This window comes from Phyllostomus hastatus, unplaced genomic scaffold (assembly GCF_019186645.2).
Source record: "Phyllostomus hastatus isolate PE091 unplaced genomic scaffold, TTU_PhHast_1.1 phas_scaffold_1674, whole genome shotgun sequence".
Lineage (NCBI taxonomy): Eukaryota > Metazoa > Chordata > Mammalia > Chiroptera > Phyllostomidae > Phyllostomus > Phyllostomus hastatus.
Genome location: NW_025334011.1, coordinates 5,113,575 through 5,126,157, shown reverse-complemented (window position 1 = coordinate 5,126,157; position 12,583 = coordinate 5,113,575). Strand labels below are relative to the sequence as shown.

Below are 12,583 nucleotides of genomic sequence, written 5' to 3'. Positions count from 1 at the left end.
GAAAGTCGCTGAGAGAATAGATCCTCAATGTTCTCACCACAAAAAAGAAATGGTAGCTACATGATGGAATGGAGGTGGTAGCTAACCCTAGGGGATGGGGGTGGTAATCATTTTTGCAATTTATAAATGTATCGAATCAACATGTTGTACACCTTAAACTTCGCAACGCAATATATCTACTGTGTCTCAATAAAGCTGGGGGGAAAGAGAATTCCCACGTAACCTTCACCTAAATTTCCTCCATGTTAACATTTTATTATGCCTTATTAACTTAGAGCACACTAATTTGCTTTGGTCTTTTTTGGCCTCAGCTGAACAATACGTAAAGACAGGAGCATGGAAGGAGACTTGGCATGGGGTGGTGAACACACAACACAGTATACAGACAATGGCTTATACAATTGTATACCTGAGACCTATATAATTTTATTAACCAAAGTCAGCCCAATAAATTCAATTAAAAAAAGACAGGAGTAGCCCTGGCTGGCGTAGCTCAGTGGATTGAGCGCGGGCTGGGAACCAAAGTGTCCCAGGTTCGATTCCCAGCCAGGGTACATTCCTGGGTTGCAGGCCATAACCCCCAGCAACCGCACATTGATGTCTCTCTCTCTCTCTCTCTCTCTCTCTCTCTCTCTCTCTCTCTCTCTCTCTCCCTCCCTTCCTAAAAATAAATAAATAAAATCTTTAAAAAAAAAAAAAAAGACAGGAGCAATGATTCTTCCCCACCTCCTAAGAAAAAATAGCTTCCTGGGGATTGTGAAGTCCTTTGTCACAGCCTGACACTGGATACGTGCTGTTATTTTAATGTCTTGGTTAAGAACTACATAAAAACCAGCAGCTACCTACCTCAGTGGCGACACTACTGGAAGCTACATAAGCAGTTAAAGGACAAGCTGCTCTCCAAAGCAGTCTCTCATTTTGCAAGTCAATGACTTCAACTTGAAAACATCCTGCCCTTATAACACAAAGAATGGACAAAACCAATGGGAAAAAGTGGGCGTCCCTCAGACTGCAAGCCTGGAGAATGGATTTAGAAGGGAGGATTGCACTGTTCTAGAAGGTCAGAGTCCAGAGAGAGTGGCTGTGCTTTATTTTTGGCAAAAAATGAGGTGAGAAACTCTTGAACTGTAGGACTGAGGGGAATTCTTCTGTAGTTTACCAACACTTAGGAAATCCAGGAATCCACTTTGATGTGAAGATAAATTTGTACGTATGTCTACCTATATGTTTCTGTGAAAAAAAAAATCGGCTTTTGTAATGTAAATGAGAAATCATTCCCCTGATGCCAGTAAAATTCCAAGTCCTAAGTGTATCAGAATAATAGTAGTCCAGCTGTCAGGAGACTTGGGTGCTCACCTTGAATTTGTTACCAGCCTGCTGCGTGACCCTGTGTAAGTCACTTCACCATAAGCTTTTGTTCATCTAAAAATGAAGACATTCATCAAAGAGGCTGGGTTAACCTCATTTTAATCTGACGTAACTTTAAGATGTATAAGAAAGACACCGAAGGATGTGCCAAAAGAGAGAATGATTTGAAAAAAATACACATATTTCAACTCTCTGGAGAGAGGCTATGGTGATAGAATTGTTTTGTGTAGCGCAAGGGATACAAATGCATGAGATTTTCAGCAGTCGGTCAATAAATATGTATTTAATGGAGGGAGCCTAGAGTCTTAACCACTTGAGTTTCCTCATCAGTAAAAGGCAGATTATAACAAACTATTTATGGTGTCTTTTGTGAGATTAACAATGAGATATTGTACTTGGCCCACAGTAAGAGTACCATAAATGAGCACGATTGTCCTTAGTCATTCATTGCTGGTGAGCTGATGAGGACTAGAGAGGCTGGGGAGACAAGCCGATCAGAGAGAGCTAAAGTGTAGGACAGAAAGGGGAGGGTGTGGAGGGAGAGGTGGAAGAGAGGGGAGTGGGCAGGAACTATGGATGGCGGTGAGTCACCTAGAGCTCCCCAGTAAGAGCTCCCCAGTGAGAGACCGAGAGGATATAGTTATGTCAGAGGCTGGTCTAGGCCTCTGGTCACAGCCTGCAGGACCGTGGGCATGCCTGCGAGGCAATGGCTGTGACGTCTGGTTAGGGAGGTAAACACAGGCCAAGTGGGACCAGACCCCGCCCACCTGGAATGAGGAAAGAACTGAAGGAAGCAGGAGCACAGCTGAGCTAAAGAGAGGAAGTAGGGTGCAAGACCAAGAGATTGACATTGGAAGCCAATATATTACAATGCACCTGTCTCCTTGCCCCCATCACTCTCTACTCCTCACAGCAGGTCGCAGGTAACCCATACCTCAGGTTCAGCACTGCCCCAAAGTTCAATCTGTCCTTTTCTTGAAGGAAGAATCGGGGAGCTCTAGGTGAATGGCTCAGTGTCTTAGCGGCTTGGCATTCTCACTGTGAGCCTGCTCTGACGGTGGGCACCTACCTCCTGAGAAACCAGGTTCTTCAACCAGTTCCTCAAAGCCGGCCACCGCCCTCGAGCCCCAGTTTCTCACTGACCTGGATTCCTGCTTTATTTCCCAGTGACTTGAAATCCTTCCTGCTGCCCCAGGCCCCGCTGGCGCTGGCCAGGATCACACAGCCCTAGTCCCAGAGTCAGGGTTCAAACCCATTTACAATGACTTCAGGCACTCAATTAATGTTACTTATTAATTATACAGGGGTGAAGAAAACCCCCAGAATTTAATGAAAAAAATTAATAAGTCTCTTTTTCATGAGGCAACTGGCAACATTTCTAAATGCTCCAAATGGGTCCAAAGACAGAAAAGACGTAGCAGAAAGAACAAAGTGTCACCTTCCCGCCCCATGTTTGGCAGGACCCCTCTCTGTACTGGGATCCTAGTCCTAAGACTGGGCACTGGCCTGGAGCAGTGACGGACACAGCCGAAGAGCAAACCCCACCTCGCACCTGTGAGGGAAGACACGGAGGCTTCCTCCCCCAGGTGGGATCTGCCCACACTGTGCTGGAAAGACCCCGAGGTAAATGAACAGGCCCGACAGGTTCCACAGGCTCTAAGCATGAAGATCCCTCTTCCAGTCACAGACAGGAAGAGGGAGACAATGTTCACCGAACTTTGGCAGTTCTGGAGCAGCCCTCTCATCGGACATCCCAAAGAGAAGAGATGAGGTGCCCAGAGCACGATACAGAGACCCAAACTTCCTATCGGACTTCCGCCATGAAGGATCAGACATGTTACTGGAAGTTCTAAATCAGTCTTTTTTGAAGTGTCAGAAGATACCATGCATAGCACAAAGAAGGCCAATGGAGCTGTTGGCCTAGATTAGACGAAGGAAATTTCTCTTTGTGCCTTGAAGAGCAAAGCTTTCTTTCACATGTAAGCTATCCAGACCTTTCCTCGGTTTCCTTCCCATTCATTCAGGGGACATCCAGAGACTTTCTATAATGTCAGCCACTATGCTGGCACTGGGACTACAAAGAATAACAAAGTACCATCAGACCCAAACAATTCACAGGGCCGTGGAAGAGACAGCCATGTAAACCACTCAAATACAAGGTGATTGGTTCCATAATCAGGAGACTGGTTCCGCAGAGAGGAGAGTAGCAGCACTGTGGCCTAGTAGTAGGCACCTCTTGACCTAGTAGTAGGTCAAGAAGCCTGTGCCTTTAACTAAATGACCCACATAAGATTTCTCCAGGTGGAAGGAGGTGGGCAAAGACAGAGAAGGACATCCAGGTAGAAGAAGTGGCATGACAAATGCATAGAAACCTGCAAGCACACAGTGCACACAACTCAAAGGAGTAAGGGGAAGAGCAGCCGGTGAAGGTAAAGAGGTAGGAGGGGCCAGATCTTAACATGCCTCTGGGGGTCTGGACAGTATCCCGTGGGATTGGAAGTCACCAGTAACATTGGCCAGGGTGGGAATATTCAAATTTGAGATTCAGGAAGATATTGTCAATAACAAGGAGAATAAACTTGAGGGACAGGATTGGCAGCTATCATAGTGGCCAGGGTGAGATAATGAGGGATGGGCACAAGGGCAGTGGCAGTGAACTTGAAGAGATGATAGATCTTAAAGCCGCCGAGAAGGCAAAATGCCCACCCAGCCTAGTGACTGCATGGATGTAGGTGGTGTGGAAGAGAGTATAGTCGAGGAGGAAGGATGGCCTTTAGGTTTCTAGGATGGTAGTATTATTAATCCACGTGAGGAACTCTTAGATGGGGCGGGCAGCGAGAGGGAGGAGGGAATGAGTGGGCGTGCAGATGTCAGGCGCTCGCGCCACGCTCGGCGTGCTGTGCAGCTCACAGTGAGGTCTGAGGGCTGAGGTCCGGCTGCTTATAGGAATTTAGGAGTCACAAAATGCATGGCCTTTGAGAAAAGATATGTTACTTGGGGAGAATGCATCAGAAGGCAAAGGAAGTGGTTTAAAGATGGGCCTCTGAGAGCTCTCGCAATGCAGGGGAAGGGGAGCTGGGGAAGAAGCCCAAACAGGAGTTTGCAGAGAAACACGAGGGAGACCAGAAGAGTACGAGAGTTTCACAGATTCCCAGTGGGAAGAACAGGGAGGGGGAACTGTCAACTGCTCCAACTGCTATGGAGAGGCGAGCCTGATGACCATACATGCATGTCCACGGGATTCGACAACTAGTGAGCCTCTGCATCGGGGTGATGGGGCAGAAGCCTGACTATGTGGGGTGGGAAGTGAATGGAAGAGAAAGTGGAGACAGCAAGGCCATTTCCCCCGCCCTCCAAAAACCTGGCTCTGAAGGAAAGAACCAGGGTAGTAGAGGGGACTGGGGAGTGAAAAGGTTTTGTTCTAGCTGTTTTGTTTTAAACAATGAAAAGTATGAGCAAGTTTATGAGGCAGAAAATGAGAACACCCATAGCTGAACGTACAGGACAGAGAAAGGACAACACTCCTTAAGACTCATGAGGAAGCAGGATGGCATTCTGGAATGCAGGTGGAGGGCACAACCTCATGTGGGGGTAAAGCCAGATCCACCAGGACGGGAAGAAGGGAGCAGGGAAGCTACTGACGCTCAGGGTATGAAAGGGAGGCAAGTCCAAGGGACCTCACACCCAGGGTCCTCTGTTCTCATGAGGAAGCCTAGGAGAGAGAGAAGTGAGGCGATGATGTGGGGGTTTGGGGCTCAAGGGACATAGTAGATGAGGGCTAGAAGAGTTGGGACTGGTTAGAGATATTTAAAAGAATAATGACCAAGATGTGGCTCTGTCCTTTAGGAGCAATGCCAAGACAGGGAACCCAACTTGGGAAGTTGGTAACTGTTTGCCCTGGGGTGGGGTGGAGTTTAGCAGGTTTCTTCAGAGGTCTAATACATTAGGAGCAGTGATTTTGAAACAAATAAAAAAGTCCTAAAAAAACCCCAACCCCCAACAACACCCTTTCTTTTGGCCACAGAACACGTTGAGAAAAGGCTTCAGTGATAAATGTTTGTTTTATAAGAGTCTTCCCAATGCACAGTTAAGTGATGAAGTGACAAAAACAATGAAAAAGATGACCTAAATGTGGCCCACCAACTCTCATACCCTGCTAGGGGAAGTACAGATAGGCACAGCCCAAACAAAGAGCAACTTTGCAGCACCTAACAAAAACTTCAAAGAAAAATTTGTTTTAACCTGAGGACATTTCCCCCCCCCCCACTGCTTTTCACAGGAAGAAGGGAAGGGAGAAAGAGAAACACTAATCGGATGCCTCCCATGCATGACCAGACGGGGCGTGGCACATGCCTGGACCAGGGAATCAAAGCCACGACCTAGGTGTGTGCTTGCTTATGGGGCGATGCTCCACCCACCTGAGCCACACTGGCCAGGGCCCAAAAGAAAAATTTTAAAATAACACAACTATCAAATGAAAAAAACCTAAATGCTCATCAGTAGGAGATAGGTCAGTGTGGTGCATCCATATAATGGAATATTTATGTGGCTATTAAATGAATGGAGTAACTCTATACATATTGATATGGAAATATCTCCAAAATATATGGTTGAATGACAATAAGGTACAGAACTGTGCATACAGTACCCTTCAGTCTGTGGGGGGAAATATACATAATCACCCACATGTTTGTTAATGTAAAGAATACTTCTGGCCCTGGCTGGTGTGGCTCAGTGGATTGAACATCAGCCTGTGAACCAAAAGGCTGCCAGTTCGATTCCCCGTCAGGGCATACACCTGGGTTGTGGGCCAGGTCCCTGGGTGGGAGCATGGGAGAGGCAGCCGATCGATGTCTCTCCCACACCGATGTTTCTCTCCCCCTCCTTCTCCCTCCCATCCCCTCTCCCTAAAAGAAAAAGAAAATATTTCTGGAAGGATACTTGAGAAACTAGAAACAGTGGCTCCCTGTGGGGAAGAAAAGTTAATTTTCCCTGTATTTCCTTTTTTAACTTTAGAACTACGTACCACGTACATGTATTACCCTATTAAAAAGCAAAGTATTTTTAAAATAGCTTCTCATTTTAAAAATATATTTCATGTGCCTTGAGATATGCCACAAAAGGCAAGCAGCTGTTTACTGGCTTTTTCAATGATACAAATAATTTAATAAGCATTCCTGAAGAGCATAGCATGCTTTTACATTTTGGGATCACTTTGATCTTTAAGAAGATAAGGAAATATTTTCCTAAAGTGTGTTACATCATGAACATATCAATGAGTCAGGAGACGATTTAATTTTTAAATTGAGCAAACCACATTTGGTCTGTGGGTGTAATTGAAACAAAGCCTTTTTGTTGCATTCCTAACCACACAGACAAGGAAGCTTTACTGCGTGGGATGGGTAGGCGGGTGGAACTGGAACTAGCAAGTGACACAGTGTCCTTTTTCAGTGATTTTGCCCTAACACAGAGAGATTCAGGAATGCAAAGCATATGTCTGAGAAATCTACAGTAAAGCAGTTCAGGTATTTCAAGCAGTATTCACTGATCACCTATAATGTTCCTCCCACCTTGCTGAGTTACAGTTGGAGCTCCTGGAGGTCACACAGGGCCTTGACGAGTTCATAGTCTTGTTGGGGAGTCTTGGGTGCAAGAAAAAATACTAAACAGAATTGGGATATTATTCATGTAAAAATTATTTGAGTGCCTACTAAATACCAAGTACCATGCTAGGCACTTGACCTTTAAACATCCATGTGATACAGGACAGTTAATGAGAAAATGAGGTAAGGAAGAGAGATGAAGCGACTTGTCCACAGTCACAAGCGTAGTGGGGACCAGAGCTGATATGTTCAATGCAGGCATCTGTGGTCAGAGCCTGTGCTCTTCTAAGCAATGCACAGTAGAATGAGGTAGGGTGGGCAGAGCAGGCAATAAGCAAGGAAGCAAATAAACAGGATATAAGGGCTCTGAAGGAAATAAAACTGGGTAATGTGGGAGTGTGACTGACGTTACTGCTTTGGGTCAGGGACAGCGTCTTTGAGGGTGCCTCTGAACCCAAGTGATAAGAAATGGTCAACCATGCAAAGAGCTGGGGGCAGAGAATTTAATACAGAAGGGACAATGAATGCAAAAGCCTTGAGGTGGGAATGAATTTGGGGTTTTCAAGAAGCAGGACAGTGGCCAAAGGCTTGTGAAGCCTTGAGTGAAGAGCAGACGCAGGATAAGCCATCAGATGATAGTGGGCCATGCAGACGATGGAGGCATTTAGGAGCCAGGCACCGAGAAGCTCAGGTACTGCAGGTGATCAAGAATGGGGTCTGGAGCCAGCCAAAAGGCTCAGTAGTGTATTGGGATTTTAGTGACCATGAAGGATTAATATGCTGTGGATTAATGTGGATTAATATGCTGTGAAGAAATGAAGAAAGTTGTGACAACCACAACTCAGAGAATAAAACTCTAATTCTAAGAGTTAGAATTAATTTTTTTGTTGATGCTATTCTTTGATGAGTTGTTATGCCCGAGGCTTTGGGCTCTTCTGGGAGCACTAACATTATTAAACCATGTCGGTTATCACCTGGACATGAGTCAAATGTGTAAGAATACATAATATACTCAACTATCAGCACTACCAAATAGAACATCACATTTCTTAATGCCCTTACGAACCCACCACCTACCTACCCATCCATTGTTGACTTAGTGCACAGTGCTGTAACAGAAGGCAAAGTCCACCCTAACACGATTTTGGTCTAACCCCTCCCCGCAAAGAAAGAAAACACAGTGGTCAATATATTCTGTAAATTCTGTTTCTTAAGGATCATTTTGAGTGTTGCTACTATTTTCCCCTTATGTTTCCTCATCCACTTTTAAAATGATATTTCAAGTATATATAAATGTATTCAGATTAATATAAAGAACATCTGTGTGATCACCAAAATGTCTCAAATCTTAATATTTTTAGCCATATTTACTTCTGGTATTGTTTTGATTGGTTTAATACACATACTTAAAAAAAGATCAAAGCCATTGAGCATTTCCTAGCCCTTCCCCCAATTTCCCCAGCTCCCTAGAGCTAACCACTGTAGTTCATTTCCTATGTATCTTCTCCAGTTTTTTTCTTATGCAAATACAAGCAAATATGAACATAAAATCTATTTCACCCCTTTCACAAAAAGAACTGAGTGTGATGTTCTGCCCTTGTTTTTTCAACGTAACAATACATACTAGAGATAATTTATCTCAGGACTTACAGAGCTTCCTCATATCTTTCTGTCCTGTTAGCTGTCCCCTGGCCTTCTACTGTGTGCGTATATCATGTTCACTCAAGCGGACCCCTTTTGCAGATGCTTTTTGATTTCCAGTCTTTTGCTATTACAAATAATGCTTTAGCAAATAACCATGTCCATACCCTGTCTTCTATTTATGCTGACATATCTGCAGGCACTCCCAGGAGTGGAATTGCTGGCTCAAAGTAAAATGAACTCGCAATTTTGATAATTATTGCTAAATTGCCCCTTTCACACTTTAAAGAGGAAACAAACTCAATATTGACAATTAAATGTCATTTTAAAAGTAATTTGGGTGGGATTATAATTATATCTCCATTAGTATAGAAGAGTAGATGATTCATATTTGAGCAAGAATGCATTTCAGCATTTCCTGTTGACAGGAAAATAATGGGCCCTAACTACTGATGACAGTAATATACAACAATCGAAAACTATGATCAAGTCAAGTTACACTGAGCTGCACTCATAACATTGTTCACTTAAAGAGTTGAAAAAGATGAATAAATTTTTTTTAAAAAGAGTTGAAAAAGCCTATCATCTTCCAAAATAAAAATAAAAAGGTGGTCATTGTCTCTTAACACACAGTTGGCAAAGGTGTTGTGTTTGACAAATCCTTTAGCTGTTTACAGCATCCCTAACCTCTAGTTTCTATGACGTCTGAGGCTATACCTCAGACTTTTGGGATTCCAAGAAAAACCTAACAGACAAACTTTTTCAAGGCTTTTATAATTGCCTCAATAACAGCTGTGTCTTTAAAAAGTGGCTCAGTGGGTAGAAAAGTATGCATTAGGTAATATAACCCCACAGCAACACCCAGTCCTTTCTGGAAAGAGCTCTTTTTAAATGTCACATCCGGATAATATGCCCTAGGGACTTTGGACTTTGACAATGGAATCACAAGTAAGAGTGAAGTCTGCTAACAGGCCTAAGGCTCTAACATCTAAAATTTGTATAAAAGGTAAAGAAAAAAAGAAACCACCTTTTCTATTCTGATACTTTACCCCATTCCTCCATACCTGTCCCAATATTCTTTCACTATTTATCTCCTTACCATCCTCCATTTTGAAACATTTTTTAAAGATTAAATTTCATTGATAACCACACAAAACTACTGCCGTAAAAGAGAAGGACCAGCAACAGGGGTGGGTATCTTGCACTTAGTCACCAGACGTTGATGGTGTCGAAATGTTCTTTTTTCTCAATATTCCCCTTTCAACCCCCCTCTCCTCAACTCTGACAAACAGAGGAACACTCTTGCCTCTTTTGCACACTTTGACATATGCACACAACTCATGGCAAAAGTTGATACAAACACCGTAACATCTTTGATTTATAACAGCATTCAGCTTTGTCTTTCATTGACTTTCAAACTCAATTACAACAGAATAGCATAGTATACATGAATAGCATAAACTCTGTCAATAAATAACTTTGTCTTCTTAACTCTCAATGTGGAACCAGGCATTTCATTTGTTGGAGAAAAGAGGGACTGGCTTTTACTGATTTCTTCAGATACTGACACTCTGATTTTAGAGTTTTCTCTGCTGCTTCTCCGTGCTGTCGAACATGCAGCTAGAGCTTTGACAGGGGAAGTCACTCCCTGGCTGGCTGGTTGTCTTTCACACACAGACACACGCAGATAGCCACAAATCTCACAGACCTTGAAAAGGTCAGATATTGCAGAGAACTAGAAATATCGTGTGTGCCCCTGAATCACTGCCTTTCATTTTCTTAAGGAAAAGTTGCCTGGGGTGCTCCCAGAGGACCCCGTCAGACAGGCTGGGAGCAGCTCGGCGGGGCCCAGTGGGCCGTGTGTGTGCCTCTCCCCTGACACTCAGTGAGTGGCGGGGCTGAGGGGCAGGAGGGCAGGGCACCCAGCACTGCAGCTGGAAACACGCCTCCTTGATGGGTAAATCCTCAGCATGTTGTCCTCTGAGGGGTTTAAAGAAGTCCGGATACCAGCCAAGATATTTTGAAATCAAGCTAAATAATTTTTATAAAACACCAAAGTATAAATTACTCGCTAAGACAAAAGGGTCTTTTTTTTTTTCCTTTGTGAGACAGCAGGCTATCCTTTATGTAGTGATTCTCCCCTCTAAACACCACTCCATTAAAGAAAACAAATAACTGCCCCCAAACCTCCAATTCTAAAGAAACTCAATTCTCTTTTTGAGTAAATTTGATGCATTATATGGTTTTTCTCTTCTCTATTTTACTTTTTCTTCATTTAGAGGAAGAGGCCACAAATAAAAAACTAAAGGCAACAACAAAGGAAAGGACAGAAAGCATTAATTTCAGACAAAATTCTTAAACAATGATCCAAAGAATCTATATTTTAAAATCATATTGGAAAAGAGCTATTCATTAAAAATAAAGCTTTCAAGTGATGTTGGAACCTGAAAGAATAATGAAGGTTTTTAAGGCAGAGAAGCTGAAAACTTTCAGAACACTTTGCTCTAACTCATTGGTTCCCGCATATGAATATGCCCAGATCAAATTTACAACAGGAAATTTAACCTCCACCAATACTCACATATACCCTGACACTGTTGGGCAGAAAATAATAAAATTCAGAAGAATGTGCTCTCTTACTTTCAAATGAAAGAATGCCAAATAAAACTCAAAAAACCAGCCCTGTGATCCTTCTTTCTATATATGTTTTATAATATAAGCAGTTCATGTTTTTTTACCCTTTATATGGTATAATAATAAAATAAATATTCCAGTCACCTTCAGATCTAGAACATTACTATGACTGTCCTCTCCACTTGTTTTTTCCATATTATATTTTCTTTTAAGTAAAAGCATCCTTAGAAGCAAGCATTGGCCTTAAGCATAACTCCAAACAAAAATTTTGAATCAATATAAGGATAAGAGCTGAACTCAAATTACTGTGAATAAAGGAAAAGATAAGCAAATATTTAAACCTTTAGTTGTAATAGAATTAAATGATGTAAAACTTCATTTAATGATGCAATCTCAATCAACACATTTCACGTAAACACGAAGTTACATGAAAAGACTGTACCTTTCCTTTTTTTTTTTTTTTAAGTTTGGAGACCTCTCTTTTATCCTTCCAGTATCTGAAGCTTCTTTTTTTTTAAGATTTTATTTGTTTATTTTTAGAAGGGAAGGGAGGGAGATAGACAGAGAGAGAGAGAAACATCAATGTGCGGTTGCTGGGGGTTATGACCTGCAACCCAGGCATGTACCCTGGCTGGGAATCGAACCTGGGACACTTTGGTTCCCAGTCTGCGCTCAATCCACTGAGCTACGCCAGCCAGGGCTTGTACCTTTCCTTTATAATTGAGAATATATTCACAGGTTCCGTTTCTTTATACAAATGTTGTCAATGAGAACAGGGAACTTGGCTGCTCCTACATAGGGTAAGGATGCTTTCCCTGTGAGAAACAGGAGGAAATGCTCTGAAATTCCCCAGGGAAGGGGGAAGCAAAACCATGGAGTACACAACACAAAGCGGTTGCTTATCTGCATGAGCTAAGAAGCCAATCTAAATACACACATCATAAAAAATACTGCGACAGGACAGCACCTGGCAGGGAGAATGACTGAAAACTCCCTCCCAGAGGTACTACTAGTATACTGACTTACATGAGGTACTCAAATAACAATGTTCATGACAATTTAGAGAAATGGGCTTAAACTTCACATGTGGTTGGTTTTTTTCTTTGTGAACAGACATAGCACAATATCCAACAGACACCTGTGAAAGGCTTGTCAGTTGAGAATCTTGCAGTGAAAGATTCTAAACCTCATTCTAACATAACCTTGGACTTACCTTGTGGTAAACAGAAACATCCTAGATAACAATCCCCTGGCCAACTGAATGTCACAGCCAGGAGTGGGGTAAAAAGCCATTATTTCTGCTACTGCTCTTTCTGTTCCTCCCAGGGTTGCAGAGC

General features: G+C 42.9%; 1 protein-coding gene across 8 annotated transcripts in view; it reads right to left on the bottom strand.

Moving 5' to 3' along the window:
• The window catches only part of SHROOM3 (shroom family member 3), a 276,985-nt gene that overhangs the window by 38,538 nt on the left and 225,864 nt on the right, over positions 1-12,583 (bottom strand). The window lies entirely within an intron of this gene.